The sequence below is a fragment of the Schistocerca gregaria genome, chromosome 7 (assembly GCF_023897955.1).
Source record: "Schistocerca gregaria isolate iqSchGreg1 chromosome 7, iqSchGreg1.2, whole genome shotgun sequence".
Taxonomy (NCBI): domain Eukaryota; kingdom Metazoa; phylum Arthropoda; class Insecta; order Orthoptera; family Acrididae; genus Schistocerca; species Schistocerca gregaria.
Genome location: NC_064926.1, coordinates 518,572,513 through 518,593,864, shown reverse-complemented (window position 1 = coordinate 518,593,864; position 21,352 = coordinate 518,572,513).

Below are 21,352 nucleotides of genomic sequence, written 5' to 3'. Positions count from 1 at the left end.
TCGATATTGGACTACCTTTGCAGTGCTGATCCAAGATTCGAAAAGAAATGGCAGGCGGTTGTGGTGTCAATTGCAATTTGTATTGGCGAGACCGACTAGGGTATGTGCTGTTGGAGTAGGCGTAGCACCAGTGTGGAGCAGTGGTTAACGCATCTATCTAGTCACCAGCAGACATGGCATCGAATCCCAACTTCGGTACAAATTTTATTTCTTTGCTTCAGCCTACATAATTGTTGTATTTCTTGGTTGTCGTTCGCATTGGCTAGCAACACGGTAAAAATAAATACAAAACGTATAGTAAAATAATTTCCTTTCCACCGCATATTTACTGAATTCATATATGGCTCCCTGTCAATAGACCAGGAATGAGAAATGGACTTTTATTGATAATCCTGTTCATTCTCTCTGTTACAGATGAACAACGCAGAAAAACTGCAGTTGGATAGTTGCACTCTATCACAATGCAAAATCATATTTCTTCCTTTAGAATTAGGTTCCTGACTATTATCTAATAGTAAATACTGACAACCTACGTTATTAAGAAGCTCAATATATAGCATTCGAAATAGACAAAGACTGTTTTCTTTGAAAGAGACTGATACTAAAGATATTCTTTCACACAGTTTGCTTCATTGTACACAATGTTATCCTTAATTTCTCTCAATACGAGGCTGATAACCTATTTGTATCTGTGCCATTCCACATTGTGTGTTCCTGGTCGCAGTGAACTCTGATTATGAACAACACGCAACGTTTATGTCCCTCACTCTGTCTCATAAACAGCATGTATTAGTGTCTTGCAGATAGTACAAATGATCAAAATGTGTTACTATCTTTTAGACAGTTCAAATGATTTTAGTGGAACGACACACCTGACATAACGTCTCCTTTTGATATTGCATGGGGGCTTAATTAATAAGAAAGGAGTTATATTAATTAATAAATGTAATAATTTTAGTAGCTGTATGAACGGTTACAGAGTCTCGTAACCCGTTGGCCCTGACTAGTATTAGCACGCAATCTGACTCCATCAAGTAAAAATAAAGAATGACAAGGAATTTCCATTAACACAATTGATTAAATAAGTCCCCTGCAACTATAAAAGCTACGAAAGAACAATGCACATAGTAACTGTTCTGTGTGTGGTAGTGTGACTCAACACACATGTATCTGGCTCGGTTCTTTCTCAACACGACAAAATATTTTAAACACCACTTACAATGAACTAGTTGAAAATCCAGAAATAAAATAATTACACATTGAAAAGAGAATTACAAGTCCAATAATGAATACGAGCCAGATGCTTTGTTGACTGTACCTGTGAGCAAGAGGGATTGTCATTAAAGAAAACTGTAATTCCTTTTTACCTCATTATATATTTACGAAAATAATCCATTACACCAGCATCATAAATCGAAGTCCCATCTCCTTTCTCAATATATTCCGACAATAGCAACTTCTTCCATCTATACATTACACAAACCGAACAGCGTCTACTCTCTCGCCCAACAGAACAACAACTGCCCTCGACATCCTCTGGAATATTACTGCCAAGTGGAATAATAATCTTCGGCGCAATCTCTGACCCTGTGGCTCAGTGTAGCCACGTTTCATATGCCCCTCCTCCATGGGATAGAATTTGGTGGTATTTTTGCCAGAATTGTGGTGAAAATACCACCAAATTCGTCCAAAAAACACAGACAAAAATAAAAGATGATATTCATAAGTAAATATCACATAACTAAATACATTTTGGCTTTGCACTGACACTTCAGTAACCTAATATTTAAAATACAGTAAGGAATACAAATGCTTGCGTACATGTGATTTTACATAACAGTTTACGCGAGTATCACTTGTCAGAGTAGTTAAACAGTTCAATCAATGGCACCAGCAATGACAAATAGGTGCAGATGAGAGTCTCATAACATTTCATAAACAGTAAATACCCAATGAATCAGTTTACACAAATATTCACATTAAATGTTTTCAGTAGTTCAATAAAAAGGTACCACTCCTCAGAGTAGTTGACAGTTCCAACAGAAGCTTCCAGTAATGGTCAACAGGTGCAAATAGCAGTCCCATAACATTTCATAAGCAGTATTTAGACAGCTCCAATAGTGGTACCCATCAATGGTATGCAGGTGCAGGCAGGAATGAGTGACATCACATCAATAGTAGCAGTTCCAACACTGGCACCCAGCAATGTTGAACAGCTGCAGACATCAACACGTTATATCATCTCAGTGGCAGCAGTTCCAACAGTGGCACCCAGCAATCTTGTACAAGTACAGGTAACAGCCCTTAATATTCACCAGCAATAATTAAACAGCCCATCAAATTTCATCAGCAGAAATTAAACAGTTCTTCACATTTCGTCAGCAAAAATTAAACAGTTCATCACATTTCTTCAGCAGAAGTTAAACAGTCCATCACATCTCATCAGCAGAAACTGAACAGTCTATCACATTTCATCAGCAGAAATTAAACAGTCCATCACATTTCATCAGCAGAAATTAAACATTTCCAAATGGCACCCACCAGTGATAACAGGAGTAAGCACGAACAACAGTTTGAATGCACACACAATTGCTTTAACAAAATTATTATCAATGGTCTTACACTAAACATGCAAATTATAATAAACACACAAATGATATCCAGTAATTATCATCTTAACTATTAAAAATAAACAAATATCAGTAAACTTATAATATTTAGGGGCGCCAGGCCAAGCCACAACAAATAAGTAAAATAATAATATTTAGGAGGTAGGTTGGTACCAACTGTTTGCGATTAGGAAACGAAAACACACAAAACACACTCACTCGTCTTTCATCCATATACTAAGTACTATTATGTAATTGAATAGTGTTAACTGTGTAAACGCAATTCTGCCAAAATTTTGTGTTCAACATTTTTTATACAATTAGTAGTGACAGGAGTGTATAATAGTCTATAGTAGTTAGTCAACGTCATAGTTATCATGTCAGGACCAATGTTTGCAAAGCCACATAAAAATATACGGTTGTTGAACAGTTGTCAGTTTTCCAACATACACAAATAATTCTTTCCCAAATTTTAAACTCGTTATTGTTTTAACAATGTGTGTGTGTGTGTAGACAATCATCCATCCACTGGAGTGTTCTAGTCTGCCATCTTCATATTCCTTGTTCTATATAAAAAAAATATGCTACTAACTTTCCTTACCTCCTACCCACGAAAACTTCAATAATCATCAGCATCACACAATCTCAATACTTCATTAATGTTGTTGTTGTTGTGGTCTTCAGTGCTGAGATTGGTTTGATGCAGCTCTCCATGCTACTCTATCCTGTGCAAGCTTCTTCATCTCCCAGTACCTACTGCAACCTACATCCTTCTGAATCTGCTTGGTGTAGTCATCTCTTGGTCTCCCTCTACGATTGTTAACCTACACGCTTTCTTCCAATACTAAATTGGTGATCCCATGATAACTCAGAGCATGTCCTACCACCGATCCCATCTTCTGGTCAAGTTGTGCCACAAACTTCTCTTCTCCCCAGTCCTATTCAGTACTTCCTCATTAGTTATATGATCTACCCATCTAATCTTCAGCATTCGTCTGTAGCACCCGATTTCAAAAGCTTCTATTCTGTTCTTGTCCAAACTATTTATCGTCCATGTTTCACTTCCATACATGGCTACACTCCATATAAATACTTTCAGAACTGCCTTCCTGACACTTAAATCTATACTCGATTTTAACAAATTTCTCTTCTTCAGAAACTCTTTCCTTGCCATTGCCAGTCTACATTTCATATCCTCTCTACTTCGAATATCATCAGTTATTTTGCTCCCCAAATAGCAAAACTCCTTTACTACTTTAAGTGTCTCGTTTCCTAATCTAATTCCCTCAGCAACACCCAACTTAATTCGACTACATTGCATTTTCCTCGTTTTGCTTTTGTTGATGTTCATTTTACATCCTCCTTTCAAGAGACTATCCTTTCCATTCAACATTTCTTCCAAGTCCTTTGCTGTCTCTGACAGAATTACGATGTCATCGGTGAACCTCAAAGTTTTTAGTTATTCTCCATGGATTTTAATACCTCCTTCGAATTTTTCTTTTGTTTCCTTTACTGCATGCTCAATATACAGATTGAATAACATCGGGGAGAGACTACAACCCTGTCTCACTCCTTTCCCAACCACTGCCTCCCTTTCATGCCCCTCGACTCTGATAACTGCCATCCGGCCTCTGTATCAATTGTAAATAGCCTTTCGCTCCCTGTATTTTACCCCTGCCACCTTCAGAATTTGAAAGAGAGTATTCCAGTCAAAATTGTCGAAAGATTTATCTAGGTCTACAAATGCTAGAAACGTAGGTTTGCCCTTCCTTAATCTAGCTTCTAAGATAAGTCGTAAGGTCAGTATTGCCTCACGTGTTCCAACACTTCTACGGAATCCAACCTGATCTTCCCCGAAGTCGGGCTATACTAGTTTTTCCATTCATCTGTAAAGAATTCGCGTTAGTAGTTTGCAGCTGTGACTAATGAAACTGATAGTTCGCTAATTTTCACATCTGTCACCACCTGCTTTGTTTGGTATTGGAATTATTATATTCTTCTTAAAGACTGAGGGTATTTCGACTGTCTCATACATCTTGCTCACCAGATGGTAGAGTTTTGTCTGGACTGGCTGTCCCAAGGCCGTCAGTATTTCCAATGGAATGTTGTCTACTCTGGGGCCTTGTTTCGACTCAGGTCTTTCAGTGCTCAGTCAAACTCTTCACGCTGTATCGTATCTCCCATTTCATCTTCATCTTCATCCTCCATATACTCCTTCCATCTTTCTGCTTTTCCTTCTTTGCTTAGAACTGGGTTTCCATATGAGCTCTTGATGTTCATACAAGTGGTTCTCTTATCTCCAAAGGTCTCTTTAATTTTCTGTAGGCAGTACCTATCTTAGCCATAGTGAGATAACCCTCTACATCCTTACATTTGTCCTCTAGCCATTCCTGCTTAGCCATTTTGCACTTCCTGTCTATCTCATTTTTGAGACGTCTGTATTCCTTTTTGCCTGCTTGATTTACTGCATTTTTATATTTTCGCCTTTCATCAATTAAATTCAATATTTCTTCTGTTACCCAAGGATTTCTAGCATCCCTCGTCTTTTTACCTACTTCATACTCTGCTGCCTTCACTACTTCATCCCTCAAAGCTACTCATTCTTCTTCTACTTTATTTCTTTCCCCCATTCCTGTCAATTGCTCCCTTATGCTCTCCCTGAAATTATGTACAACCTCTCTTTCGTTTAGTTTATCCAGGTCCCATCTCCTTAAATTCCCACCTTTTTGCAGTTTCTTCAGTTTTAATCTACATGTCAAAACCAATAGAGTGTGGTCAGAGTTCACATCTGCCCCAGGAAATGTCTTACAATTTAAAACCTGGTTCCTAAATCTCTATCTTACCATTATGTAATCTATCTGAAACCTGTCAGTATCTCCAGGCCTCTTCCATGTATACAGCCTTCTCTTATGAATCTTGAACCAAGTGTTAGCCATGATTAAGTTGCGCTCTGCGCAAAATTCTGTCAGGCGGCTTCCTCTTTCATTTCTGTGCCCCAGTCCATATTCACCTACCACGTTTCCTTCTCTCCCTTTTCCTACTACCGAATTCGCGTCATCCATGACTATTAAATTGTCGTCAACCTTCACTATGTGAATAATTTCTTTTATTTGATCATACATTTCTTCAATTTCTTCGTCATCTGCAGAGCTAGTTGGTATATAAACTTGTACTATTGTAGTAGGTGTGGGATTCGTATCTATCTCTGCCACAATAATGCGTTCACAATGCTGTTTGTAGTAGCTTACCCGCATTCCTATTTTCCTATTCATTATTAAACCCACTCCTGCATTACCCCTATTTGATTTGTTTGTAATCCTGTAGTCACCTGACCAGAAGCCTTGTTCCTCCTGTCACTGAATTTCACTAATTCCCACTATATCTAACTTTAACCTATCCATTTCCCTTTTTAAATTTTCTAACCTACCGGCCCTATTAAGGGATCTGACAGTCCACGCTCCGATCCGTAGAACGCCAGTTTTCTTTCTCCTGATAACGACATCCTCTTGAGTAGTCCCCGCCCGATGATCGGAACGGGGGACTATTTTACCTCCGGAATATTTTACCCAAGATGACGCCATCATCATTTAATTATACAGTAAAGCTGCATACCCTCAGGAGATATTACGGCCGTAGTTTCCCCTTGCTTTGAACCGTTCGCAGTACCAGCACACCAAGTTCCATTTGGTTATTGTTACAAGGCCAGATCAGTCAATCATCCAGACTGTTGCCCCTGCAACTACTGAAAAGGCTGCTGCCCCTCTTCTTCAGGAACCACCCGTTTGTCTGGCCTCTCAACAGATACCTCTTCGTTGTGGTTGCACCTACGGTACGGGTATCTGTATCGCTGAGGCACGCAAGCCTCCCCACCGACTGCAAGGTCCATGGTTCATTGGAGGAGGGCTTCAATAATACCTCTTAAATTTTTTTGATACATATAAACCTTATCACCAATATCATTTCACTTCCATGACAACTCTTTCCTCTTGTCACTTTCCTTGAACAAGTACCGATAAAATCCTAGTGCAAACTTCAGCTCATCGTTCCATACAATCCTAAGACATAATGTCCACACACAACCTCTGTGTAATCCACCTGAGTTAAATCTTCAACTCACCATGAATTATAAAATACATTTTGGTTACCTTATCCACCATAAAATAAAAGAAATCCAAACATGACCTGTAACAGCCTTCAGTTTGAATAACTTTCAGTACGTAGGTGCGAGTATTCAGTGTTAATGATCACATAAGAATTTGAATGAATAAATATTTCACAGTGTGTACTCCACTTCGAGAATCATGGCAAAACAGAAGCAAACATGTGGAGTATTTCTTTGTGCCAAGTGTCACTTGTTATTGCAATTCCTCACGAAGAATGCATTGTAATAAATGACAACGGTCTACAGCTAGTGTTGGTATTTCATGTTGTCACCTTACTTTCTATAATAATGAATTTATACAGCCACCAAAAACGTCCAGAACATGTGACTTTAATGAAGTTTCTTGTACCCATGTAGTTCGTAGAATTATAGCAGTTCTTTTTCTTATCTTAAAATGTAAAACACTGAGTGTAAGCAAAAGATGCAATAGATAGTAAATACACCAGTAGAGAACAGAATGTCAACAAGTGGCTGCAGCACAATCCCAAAACGCGGCTCTGCCAAGCGAACAGTCTATATTTAATACCCTAGTGTAACCTAAGCTCTATGTTAATACACAGTATATGAGCATTTCTATATACTAAATTAAAGAGTAGTTATGACAAAAAACAGAGATGTGTAAATATGCAATCCATACACAAAGCAGCGAGTATATATCTTACATAATAAATAAGTCATTAGCATCATATCAGCATAAGCAAATATATGTTCATATGTAAGCTTAATAAGTAAACATGAAGACGCAAGCAAATAAATCACATAGTATGACTTACATACATAGCCATATCAGCACAAGTAATCAGGTGACAAATATAATTGAAATAAATAGGAGCAGCAGTCACATAATGAAAAATATGACATCAGTGAAAAAGTATAGCAGCCAAATAACAACCCACTTCATTAATAAAACATTGTCAAAGTCAGCAAATCTACGCAAGCATGTCGCTTCACAAGTAAATTCATACTGAATAAAATCTAACGCAAAGTATAAATCACCTAATCACGCGCAGCAAACTATGTATAAAGTACAAACCTAAGTAGAAATATGTTACCTGAAAAACAAACTCAATTAATAGTTACCTTTTTCGTTTATTACATTCTTTCTTTAAATTACATTCCTCCTGAAATATTCTCGATAGCAAGTCTTCTTAATGTCGGAGACGCAGAGAATTTACCTGTAGTTCTTAAAAATATTTTACAACGGTATCCTGGAAAAACCGAACATTAATAACATATGTTATCAAGTCACTATAACGTTATACTGAATTTAACCGGAGAGATTAGACTGTGTATTTGTCTACGGCTGTCAGTGCATCTGCACTGAGCGTACGATCAGCTGTAGGTAAGCGTGACGTAGGAAGTAATTGTTTGCGGTCAACGGCTCCCTTGTTCGGCGCGCGGACTGACTGCCGCTTTGTGTTTGTGCTGCCGCTAGAACACGGCGCGGTATCCCTGTGTTCTCTGTATGTTTACGTGTAACTGTTAATTTCTCAAAAGCATGTCATTCCACAAAAATTTTAACGTTCGATATATGATGTATTCCCTCAGAGCGTCGTTATTTAAGAGTTTCAACTTCAGCAGTGTTATCATGAATAATTTTGCGAACTCTATATGGACCGTTATAAAGCACAAAAAATTTGCGACACAAGCCTTTTCCACTGTGAGACAAACAATGAGACTTAATTAACACCTTTTGACACACTGACAGAGTTTTTAAGCGACCAGGAGGTTTAGATGATATCTCTCTTCTAGCAGCCGGAGATGCAATATATTATAAAGCCAGGATGAAAGCTGCAGACTGCCGCAGTTTCCTTGTAGGCGGAAAAGGAACGATTTCAGAAATACGATTTCTCGGTGCTTTATTTTTTAGTATCAATATAAGCGGTAAAGAATTTGAATCATTAGGGAGTTCGTTCAGAAAGTTTTGAAAAATGTGATGATACTGATCCCACGTTCTGGGATTCTGATGACAATAAAGACGACACAGTTTATTAATTTCCTTCATACATCTCTCTGACGCATTAGCTTGAGGGTTGAAAAGTGAAATTAAACTTGGCTTAACCTTACGACGCCGTAGAGTACGAAGCCAAATTTTACAGCGAAACTGTGATCCATTATCTGATATAACTTTATCAACATGACCCACGTCTTTAAGAAAATGTGTGATGAAAGCATTAGATACTGAACGAGCTGTTGCTTTGCGTAAAAGTGTAAAACACACATATTTTGATGTCCCACTACTACCATAATGTATGCAAAACCATTAGTAGAACGAACCACTGGACCAAAGAAATCGACTGCAGCCATCTCATTTAATCTCGCTGAAATGATAAGAAACAACGGTGGTCTGTGAGAAATAGTTAGCGGCTTATCCTTTTGACATAATTTGCATTTAGCAAGATCAAACCGAATATGTTTTTTCATATTACTGAAGTAGCATTATTCTCGTAATTTATGAAAGAATTTTCTGGGACCAAAGTGTGCGTGGCTGAAATGTGTATACCAAATCAGTTTACTAACCCACTCATTAAGAATGCACACTAACTAAACAGAGCCTTTAACCGATTTTCGTTTAAAAAGAATATCATTACGAACTAAATAATACAGTCTAATCACTATGCTTTCCTTTCTCCTCCACTTCTCCTTAATATCCTTCCACATTGGATCCTTGGTTTGCTCCTTAGCGATGTACTGGAGCGAAGACGAAATGAAATTTTCAAACGCAACACCTTGAATATACATCGAACAATAAATGTTCTCTTTGCAGTCTTCCTGAGCACTTTGTTTCAAACCAATAGGTGAACGTGATAAAGCATCAGCAATAATATTAGAATAACCCTGGATGTAAACAACACTAAAATCAAATTCCTGTAGATACAGTGACCATCTTGATAATCTTCCATAGCTTGGTGATCGGTGTAAACCTTAGTATGTCTGCCATACAAAAGGAAGCGAAATTTTGTGAGAGCCCAAACAACAGCCAAAGCTTCCAATTCTATGACCGAATAATTCTTTTCTGATTTAGATAGAACACGACTTCCAAATGCAACAGTTTTCTGTACTACAACGCCGTTTTCTTATATCTCTTGAAATAAGTGTGCACCTAGGCTTTTGTGTGACGAGTCCGTCGCGAAACAAAAATCTTTAGATATATGCTGGTGTGAAAGAAGTGGAGGAGCCACTAAAGCATCTGTTGTTCAAATTCTAATTGAGCTTCCACATCCCAACACCAATTAGAATTATTTCCAGAAAGTTCACATAAATGAGGTGTGGCCAAATTGTCCAATCCAACAAAGTGTCTAAGAAAATTACAGACACCAAGGAAACTACGAACATAACGTTTAGTAGTAGTAACAGCATAATAATGAATAGAATCTAGTTTTTCTGGATCAGGAAGACTACCTTCTGTAGAAATAATATGGCCAACAAGTTGCACCTGAGATCGACCAAATTAAGATTGTTCCAAGTTCCTAAGACTTGCAAAAACACGTAAGAATGAATCCTAAATTCTGTTATGCTCACTCCAAGAACATTTAGCAATAAGAGTATCATCAACATATGAAGTAATGCTGTTACTGAGATAAACAGGTAACATTTCATTTAAACCACGAATGAATGTTGCTGAAGATACAGTAAGTCCAAACGGTAATTTCCAAAATTGATAACATACCAAAGGCTAAAAAAGCAGTGTATTTTCTACAATCAGAGTGGAGTTCAATTTGCCAAAAACTTGCATGGAGATCAATTGTGGATAAAACTTTAATGCCATGGAAATGTTGAAGAAGTTCGTCTAAATCTTCTGGACGGTCAGTTTCAGTAATTATGATATTATTTACCTGCCTGGAATCCAGAACCAAACCAATTGACCCATCCTTTTTAAGAACGACATGTAATGGGCTGGTATAAGGATTGACTACTGGCTCAATAATGCCTAGATCTAACATGTATTGAGGTTCATTCTTAACCTTGTCTCTATAAGCCATCGGAATAGCGTACGTTTTTCCTCGAAATAGTGTGTGTGCTTTTACTTTAAATAAATTTTGTAAGCATGTGTGATGACTAAATGCTGTAGCATGTGAAGAAAAATTTGGTGTAATTCTTATCTAGCAACGTCATCTGTCACTTCAGCTTCGTTAACCTTTTCATTAATTAATTCTTCACTATTAATCATATCATTTACCGTGTCTCTGTCTGTAATGTCGTTGTCATGAATGAACACATTGTCGTCATAAACATCAGAAGTAAGGAACCTTAAACAATTTGTGTCTGATTCAGATTTCGTTACACACTCGAAAAATTTCAAACATCTCGGCATTCCGGCAACGGTCAAGTTCACACTTCCTTCCTTAAAGTTTAAAACTGCTTTATATGTGTTAAGAAACTCCATACCTAACATTATTTGTGTATAGAGTAATGGAACAATAATGAAACTAGCAGAGAATTCATATCGTTGACAGATGAAATTTAAGTTGGTCTGTTGTTTGACTTCCACACTTTTTCCAGAAATAACTCCTCGATTTGTGATTTTAGAATCAGGTAACACAGGACAATCAATAGTTCTTACACAATTAAAAAAACGGATTGTTTAATAACATTCAATAGGCTCCCATAATGTAAAACCGCAGTCAACGTATTCTTACTCACATATACTTCAATAACAGGACGTAAAAATGCGTCAAAATTTTTTTTCCATTTCGTCTATCAAAATATCTCTCATGTCTTCCAAGCGTATGTAGTGTAAGGTCGTAGTGTCATTACTTTCTGAACCGTCTATATTGCTGCCAGAAGCCGTAGCTACTTGTTGATTGTTTGCGTCACGTCTTTGATTATTCGTGTGACTTCGCGGATCAGTTTCTACGATTTGCTCTTGTCTCTATGAATTTCTGTCACGTGGAGGATGGCTATTAGGTCCCTCCTGTCTGTTAGATGTAAATTCTTGGTTGTGTCTGTTATTAGAATTTCTATTTTACTGGCTACCTGCATGACTACTTCATGTGTAATTTCGACTGTCACTTCTGAAATTATTGCTAGGTCTGCTACCCTGGTTATTTCTGCAGTAAGAATTTCTGTTACTGTATGAATATTTCTGTTTTGATGATACCGATTACTGTTTCGTATGACTGATCGTTCCGGTAAGAATTTCTGTTATTGTAATTGTTTGTGTAGTTTCTGTTAGAACGTCTGTTATTGTCGTAAGGCTGGTATCTGTTGTCCCCTCCGTTTCGTCTGTCATTTTCAAAATTAGCGCTACAACGTCCGTTCCGATCATTATCCCTTTTCCCTGAAAATCTATTGTGATTACCGTTACTGAAAATATTACAATAAGTTCCGTCGTCGTTGTTTTTCTCAAGTTCTTGTAGCAAAGTCTTAAAGTTACAATGTCGTCTTTACGTCTTCCGGCTAAAGCAATGTGTCTTATCGATTGGGACAGCTTAGTTAAGCAAATGCGAATTAATTCAGTTGAGCTATAAGGGTTGGAAAGGAATTAATTCTTTCGAATCTTGTCTTCTTAGAATTCTACCAGCGTGTGGAACTCAGATTGTTTGATTAAAAAAAATGTTCAAATGTGTGTGTAATCTTATGGGACTTAACTGCTAAGGCCATCAGTCCCTAAGCTTACACACTACGTTACCTAAATTATCCTAAGGACAAACACACACACACCCATGCCCGAGGGGGGATTCGAACTTCCGCCGGGACCAGCCGCACAGTCCATGACTGCAGCAGCCCAGACCACTCGGCTAGTCCCGCGAGGCGACTGTTTAAAATCACACTGCATGATAAGACTCTGTCTTGCGTGTTTTCGGACCAATATGCCGATAGAAATGCATAATAAAAATCACCTAAATTATTACATCCTCTAATTAGTGCGCGCATGCGTGTCGGCGTTTCGTTTTCTAAACATCGACACATTAATTCCTGTTTGTGACATAGGTGCCAATTTGGCGGAAGTGCGTACATAAATTGATCTAACCATAAACATGGATGTATGTCATTATTAGAATTGCGAAAGATCTTAAATTTCTGAACAGTTAAAAAGTGTTTATAGTCACAGTTTTCGTGTCATGGCGACAAAGACTCACCGCGTCCCAATGTCGATTATTGCAAGTTCGCGCGCCTGGCGCTCTCTTGTTGCATCTCGTAAATGAAATAAATTGTTTTCTTCAAAACCGTCCGCTTTCGGTGATAGTAAATTTCTTCACTTCTTTTTTTCCTACAGTTTCGCTTTCAATTTGTTTTACTTGGTATCGTAAAGCCTCAAATTCCCTTTTAACGCGTTGATTAAAATTTCCCTGATTTTCAAAATGTATATCTATATTCTGGTACTCTTCAGTTTCTGCAAATGGCAATGGATCTGTATCATCTGAATCTCTGTCCCCGGTTAAACTAAGACTTGTCAGTTTATTTGAAATCTCCTCAACTTTTTCCGATAAGTCACCTATTTGTTCTTTCTGTTTATTTACGTCTTCCGTAAGTGTCGCGACTTGGGTTTCAGTATTGACACATTTAGTAGTTAACTGTTCATATTGTAGTGTTAGGTTATTTATTCTGTCATTTGGTACAGATTCCTCGTTTCCTTCAAATATTTCTTCCTTACCGTGTGCACGTTGTAAATTTATTTCTGAAAATTTTTGTACTGTTACGCGATCTCGCTCTTCCTGTTCTCTATCCTGTTCCTTCTGGTTAATTTCTATTGAAGTTAATCTATTATTGTGACCATTCAAAAAAGACTGTTCTTCTTCCTTAATTTCTTTAATTAATTTATCTTTCATATTTTTAAACATGTCCCTATTCGTGAGTCTAACCGTGTTTCCATTGTGCCCATATCAGTTTTAATTGTTCCTATTTGTAATACCAAATTTAATATTGCACTCATCAACTGTTCCATATTAACTGGTTCGAATTCTTTTAGCCCCTAACATTTCCCGTAAAAGTAACTTCCTTCGTCATAGCTGTAAAGCTATATGAGTTCGATACTATTCCAGAATCTTCTATCGTTTATCTCGTATTCTGAAAATATTTCGATTGTGAAAAATTTTGAACTGGATCCACACAATTTTACCGGCTTATTAAACTGTTTTCTACTTCATTATTTACCATATTGTTCTCCTGTGTTGGCGAGTTCGCTATATTGACAATTTCGTTATCCTGACTATCCATCATTCATCATCGATCACGTAATCGTTTACAAAACATACAAAACTCGTCACTATACGTAAAATTACCCACAATATAACACTTTATCACCAACATTACCATTGACACGAAATGCTTCCCGACAAACACGATTAACGAACAATTAAAACGTTGACAATTGCACAAAATCGTCAAACCCGTATACGACACATCAAAAATTTAATTCTACAAAAATACCATCAGAAAAATGACAAGACAACTACAAATGTTCAATTTCAAAAAGAGAGCCATTTGTATCAATATTAGATGGAAACCCAGTTCTAAGCAAAGAAGAGAAAGCAGAAAGGTGGAAGTAGTATATAGAGGATCTTTACAAGGGCGATGTACTTAAGGACAATATTATGGATATGGAAGAGGATGTAAATGAAGATGAAATGGGAGATACGATACTGCGTGAAGAGTTTGACTGAGCACTGAAAGACCTGAGTCGAAACAAGGCCCCCAGAGTAGACAACATTCCATTGGAACTACTGACGGCCTTGGTAGAGCCTGTCCTGACAAAACTCTACCATCTGGCGAGCAAGATATATGAGACACGCGAAATACCCTCAGACTTTAAGAAGAATATAATAATTCCAATCCCAAACAAAGCAGGGGGTGACAGATGTGAAAATTACCGGAAAATCAGTTCAATAAGTCACAGATGCAAAATACTAACGCGAATTCTTTACAGACGAATGAAAAGAACTAGTAGAAGCCGACCTCGGTGAAGATCAGTTTGGATTCCTTTGAAATGTTGGAACACGTGAGGCATTACTGACCTTACGACTTATCTTAGAAGAAAGATTAAGGAAAGGCAAACTTATGTTTCTAGCATTTGTATACTTAGAGAAAGCTTTTGACAATGTTGAGTGGAATACTCCTTTCAAATTCTAAAGGTGGCAGAGGTAAAATAGAGGGAGCGAAAGGCTATTTACAGTTTGTACACAAACCAGATGGCAGTTATGAGTCTAGGGGCACGAAAGGGAAGCAGTGGTTGGGAAGTGAGTGAGACAGGTTTGTAGCCTCTCCCCGATGTTATTCAATCTCTATATTGAGCAAGCAGTAAAAGAAACAAAAGAAAAAAATCAGTGTAGGTATTAAAATCCATGGAGAAGAAATAGAAATTTTCAGGTTTGACGATGACATTTTATTTCTGTCAGAGACAGCAAAGGACTTGGAAGAAATGTTGAATGGAATGGACAGTGTCTTGAAAGGAAGGATATACGATGAACATCAACAAAAGCAAAACGAGGATAAGGGAACGTAGCCGAATTAAGTCGGGAAGAGAAGTTTGTGGCACAACTTTTGACAAGATGAAGGGAGCACTTTGTAGGACATGTTCTGAGGCATCATGGGATCACAAATTTAGCATTGGAGGGCAGCGTGGAGGGTAAAAATCGTAGAGGGATCCAAGAGATCAATACACTAAGCAGATTCAGAAGGATGTAGGTTGCAGTAAATACTGGGAGATGAAAAAGCTTGCACAGGATAGAGTTGCATGGAGAGCTGCATCAAATCCAGCCTCAGGACTGTAGACCACAACAACAACAACAACACTTAGAGTTGCGGATCATCAACATGTGGTTCCACTTTGCTCACAAAGTAGTGAAAAAGCAACTACTGGAAGATATTCTGAACCTGACGCTCGAATTACACTGTGTTGCAATTTAAGATATTTTAGATCTAAAAGTGAAACAATGGTGATAAAATTTTCAGTTAGCCTGAACTTAAGAAATCCAATGTCCTACAGACTTAGCATAGACGCGCTTAACCTGAGATCTTACCACTTCAGACGCTCGCCGTGGACAGACTGGCGTGGGCCCCTATTGTGGCTGCCTCACAGATACAGTCGGAAGTGACCAGAGAGGTAGCTTCCTATACCAAGACGACAAGGGATGAACAGGACCATACCAAGAATATAAATCTCTTTGCTTTTAGAAATCGTAGCTACCTGTTCTGACATTGGGCCTACTATCCTCTAGCAGACAGGCTTGTCCGTTACCATCGAGCATGCAACTAGAAATACATTTGCTCATTCATCCATTCACACGGAAGGTAAGGCGGTATGACAGTATCTTATCATATACACTATACAAAGGAAAGCAGATGTAGGTTCCATCCGAGATTGTGTGACATGAATTACATATAAAATGTGTTTTAAAGTGTAGTAGTGTGACAGATCGGTCTTCCTTATGTGCAAAAGTAACACATTCCACTGCTCAGTCTCCTCCCAGATAGAGTCAGAAACACCACAGTAAATTTAGAAGTGGAATGTATGCCGTAAATGACAACATATTTAAGAAATTAACATGAAAGTGTAAGTGATTTATCATTGTAGCAAGGCTAAACGTATGGTCCATGGCCTTCGTATTTGGAAGCAGGCTTGGGAACCAGATCGCTTGTTCTCGTTTGTCACTATCTTTTCATTTATTGGACTTCATTTCATTAACAGGACCTTGTTGTCCGCGAGAGATCACTTAATACGTCTTTGTATTTACATAGTATGACATTACTAATACTACTTAAGGAGATTATTGTAGTCTGTTTTTGAGAGCTATCTCATCTTCGTTATTAGCATGATCATCATGGGTGCGTTTTATAGACAGTGACCCTGTCCCACTCTTCTCTGCCTTGTATCTCCTTTTACTGTATGTCGTATCTCTATTATCTTTATCTGCTATCACTAGAGCATCCATTATTACATGACCAGTTCTTACTGAATTCTACCTGTACCTTTTCCACCCAAAAGGACATGTGAAACTGTATAAAAATCCATCAACCAAAATAGCTATTATGTGTGTATGATGTGCTGAATATTATGCGTGATCGAAAATTACTTGGCGTTCTTAATATTAGAGACTCTTTTCTACAAAAATAGTAATAATCATTACTTTATGAGGCAGCAGAGAATAAAACATTCACCGCTGTTATGTTAATCGCAAAAAGAGCAATTTGTTAATGTTATCTGATATCTTAATGCTAGTCCTGTTACTAAGAGCGCCTTTAAAAACATTCCATCCCTTTTTTAGTAGCTGCTTCTGTGATCGATCGAATATATAATTATTAAAGACTGCTGTAGAACGAAAGGTGTGTAAAAGTGATTGATATTTTCAGTAACAAATTAAAAGTACACGTTAGAGCTATTTAACACATATTGGTAACATTCAGCGTCAAATAATGCACACATTTTCAGAATTTACCTCCGTTTGCAACAACACAAGGTACATCGCTGGATAGCTGCAGCAGCCTCCATTATGTGGTCCATTTGAAATTATTTCAACTGCGCGAAAGACACACAGCTTGGAGCGACGTAATTTAAACTTTTTATCTTGCAGCACTCCAGCGGACTAGAATATTATCTTTCCAGATTACGTGTTTTAGTTGACTGATTAAAAATAGCAAACATAGGCTTGGCCTGAGCTGACGTAGGAACATGGAATTCCTTGTTTTTGAGCTTATTTAAGAAGCGTAAGAATTATTAATAAACGATTATATGACAAAATTTATTCTTACCTCCAATGTACGTATGTTGTGCACCACATAAAAAATCTCTCAATAAAGGAAATACATTATTTCCACTTCAAGAATTAGCAATAATGATTATTTTAATTATTTTTAAAGATGCTTTTTGAAACTGTGAATTAACCTAGCAAGGATGTTTTAGGGTCACTTTGACCCTGCTCATTTAGTTTTGTTGGCAGTTCTTTGTTGTACAGTTGCATATTGTAGAAGCTATTAGTAGTCGAAATTATTGAACTTCACAATGCGTGCACGCGCTCAGGCGACTGCCTACCGTAAAAGGAGGTAAATTACTGCAAGCGGTAAGAGGGTATTTTTGATCCTTCCACAACTGCGAAGTAATATTTCTGTGCCTTTCTCAGTTTGTCTTTTTTCATGAATGTTTCGTGTTTTTTGGTGATTTTAATCAAAATGGACAACGAAGAAAGTGAGGCTGAGCGTATACGTCTTTCGCTGTTGGTATTAACAGACAGTGAAAACTATCTTACGACAGATGACAGTGAAAATAATGATTTAGTAAAGGAGCGCAGTGGCAGTAGTGGTACCGAGCAAGATGCAAGTGAAGGCAGTGACAAAGAAGATAATACACCTCTAAATGAGTTACAAAATACCGTCCACAACGCTGTGTAACGAGAATTGGTCGAGCGATCAGAAAATGAGGTGCGCAGTTCTTTTTATTTTGGTAAACAACAATTTCGGAACCGTTCTTGAAAATATCATCAGGCAGGTTCCTGGCGTGAGTTTAGTGGTGACATTAGCGAAGACAGAGCTTGAGCGCTGGAGTATGTTTTGCAATAAAAATATGCGTAGTATTATGTTGAAGCACATGAACTTGCCAATTAAAGAAAGGAAAGCACCTTGTGAAGTGTTGCATATCCCTTTTTTTATGAAGGAAATGACCGTGAGTGAGCTGAACCTTTATATTGGATTGCTGTACATTGCTGGATTTCGCCGATGTGGGAGGTATAACACCGGTGCCAGAATGGAATTTTCTCTCTGCAGCAGAGTGTTCGCTGATATGAAACTTCTTGGCAGACTGAAAATTTCATTCTGGAAACAACACCCAGACTGTGACTAAACCATGTCTCCGCAATATCCTTTCTTTAAGGAGTTCTAGTTCTGCAAGGTTCCTAGAAGAGTTTCTGTTAAAGTTGGAAGGTAGGAGACGAGGTACTGGCAGAATTGAAGTTGTGAGGACGGATCCTGAGCCGTGCTTGAGTAGCTCAGTTCGTAGAACACTCGCTTGTGAAAGGCAAACGTTCCGGGTTCGAGTCTTGGTCCGGCTCGCTGTTTTAATCTGCTAGGAAGTTTTCGAACATCGTTGAACTTTGGACTTCAGATGGAACACAAAATGAAATATTTCGGCTGACAATGACACTTAAATATTTTCATTTTATTCAAATCCACGTGTGAAGAGATAAAACAGTGAATAACATAGCACCAATACATCAGATATTTGAAATATTCGTTTAAAACTGAAGGAAAGCCTATGTACTAGTAGAATATATAACCACAGGTGAAATACTGCTAGCGTTCAGCGGTAGATGCAAATTTAGGCAATACGGTCCATGAAAGCGGGCCAAATATGGCATAAAAATATTTGCCTTGGTCGACGCAAAGAATTTCTATATTTTCAGCCTCGAAATATTTGCTAGGAAGCAGCCAGAGGGACTGTTTTCACTGAGTAATAAACCATATCATGTGGTGAAACGGCTGGTGCAACCCATTTAAAAAACAACCTGTAATGTGACTTCTGATAACTGGCTTACGAGCTACAAACTAGTGTCACTTCTGTGGCAGCAGGGCGCAACAACAGGAGGCAAATACCTCCTGAATTTTGCAAAACTCGTGGTTGAGAAATCTACTCTTCTAAGTTAGGTTTCCAAAAAGATATTACACTTGTTTCTCATATAACAAAGGAAAAGAAAAAAAAGTTGTTTTGTTCATGTCTAGTCTTCATCACATTGCTGAAATTGACGAATCGACAGGAAATAAAGAAAAACACAGTTAAACATATCTGATGATTCTAGCATAGGTGGAGTTTACGTTGCAGCGACTCATGGTGTAAGCCGCTACTCAAAAAATAGCCTCAGACTGTCTTCTAGCCAATAATAAATATGGTCAGCGTAATGCTGCTGCTGTTCAGCGATCAAGTAACAATAAAAACCAAAAGCGTCCAAAGTTTATAAAAACACCAGGCCGTATGCTCGTCAGCGAACACGAGAAATACCTCCACTGCCAAACACTTTGCGTTAGAGAATCATATAATTTAGTGGAGAATCTTCACAAGAATCAACTGACGTAGTCCAGGGTGTACAAGAAACATGTTAAGAGTGTCTCTGTGCTATGCATCGCAAGACACCTCACGTTTGTGAAGGTTGTCATAAGTACATTTTTCAGGATCACATTGTTCCATTTTGCCAGAATTGTGCTATGGCAAGAATTGATTAACAGTTTATGTCAAAAATTTATTGTTCATTTTGTGTACGAAGAAGAGTTATCCCATTAATACTTAGCAAAAATTCTGAATTACTGGTGAGAATGTATTGTTTTGTAGAGCTGACGTGGATTGCGTATTGAAAAGGGATTTGAAGAAGAAATCACAAAAATTATTGAAAGGGTAATGGGCAGTAATGGAACAAAATTAGGCGATGCTAAGGGAATTCGATTAGGAAATGAGAATCTAATAGTAGTAGATGAGTTTCACTAGTTTGGGTAGAAAAATACCTGTTGAAGGCCGAAGCAGAAATGATGTAAAATAGAGACTGGCAATAGCAGAAAAAGCATGTCTCTAAAAGAGTTTAGTATTAACTTAAACGTTTAGCTTCTCTTCTTAGGGCGTTGTTCTGGAGTGTAGCCATGTACGGAAGCGAAACGCGGACGATGAGTAGATCAGGCATGAAGCGATTAGAAGTTTTGTAAATGTGATGGAGTGGTTGAATTCTGAGGAGATATACGATTAGCTGGTTATCTTTGTTTGTGTTGACACTTGTTCTGTGTGTGGTATCTTCCTTGTTTCTCCTCTGTGAAGCGAGATATTAAATTCCCTTGCACATTTGTTCCTCCTTGCAGTTGTGCGTTGAGAATGGCAGGGTGTGCTCCGTCGAAATATCGGCGGTGGTCGACGACGTCATCCGGCAGCAAATCCGTAAGTTATTTGAACAATCAATTCGCCGGGAAAAGTTAAGATCTCAAATTTAGCAAGCATCTTTGGTCATTTCTTATATTGCATAACACATTTGAATACAAGTAAAATTAGTGTTTTAATAAATTAATCATTCGATTACATAGACAACACAAGAACATTTCTTCCGACGGTTAAAGTTTCACACGTTTAGAGTCGCTGAAGATGGCAGTAATCTGAAAGAGAGCAACTGATAAAAGTGTTCCGAATGATTCTGACTTTCAACGATCATTAGCTGGAACATATAGCTAGTATGTTTGGAGCCACAAACGTACGTAGGTGACCATTTTAATAGTAAGATCGGCACATATGCGACCCGAGCTGCAACCTCCCGATGTCAGACTTCGCTCTTGGGCAAAAGTGTCTAACGACCAATGCGTCGGAGTGTTACACGAACGACAAGAGTGTGCCTGTTGCGCATTGATGCTACTATGTGAATATCAATAAGTGAAGGTAAATAGAAAAGAGTGATCAAACTGTAATGCAAGCGACAGAGTATACTAAAGCAGTAGTTTACATGTTAAAATCATAACCTTACCTTCAACTTGGTTCAATGTTGGGTTTACGACAAAATCTTCTTACAGAAAGGATACAGCATTCGTCCTAATTTATGCTGTGACCACTACGCAAACTAATAAGGGTTTTCGAGTAGTGTGATCTCGTACCGGTGAAGTCTGGAATCGGAATGACGAGCAGCTC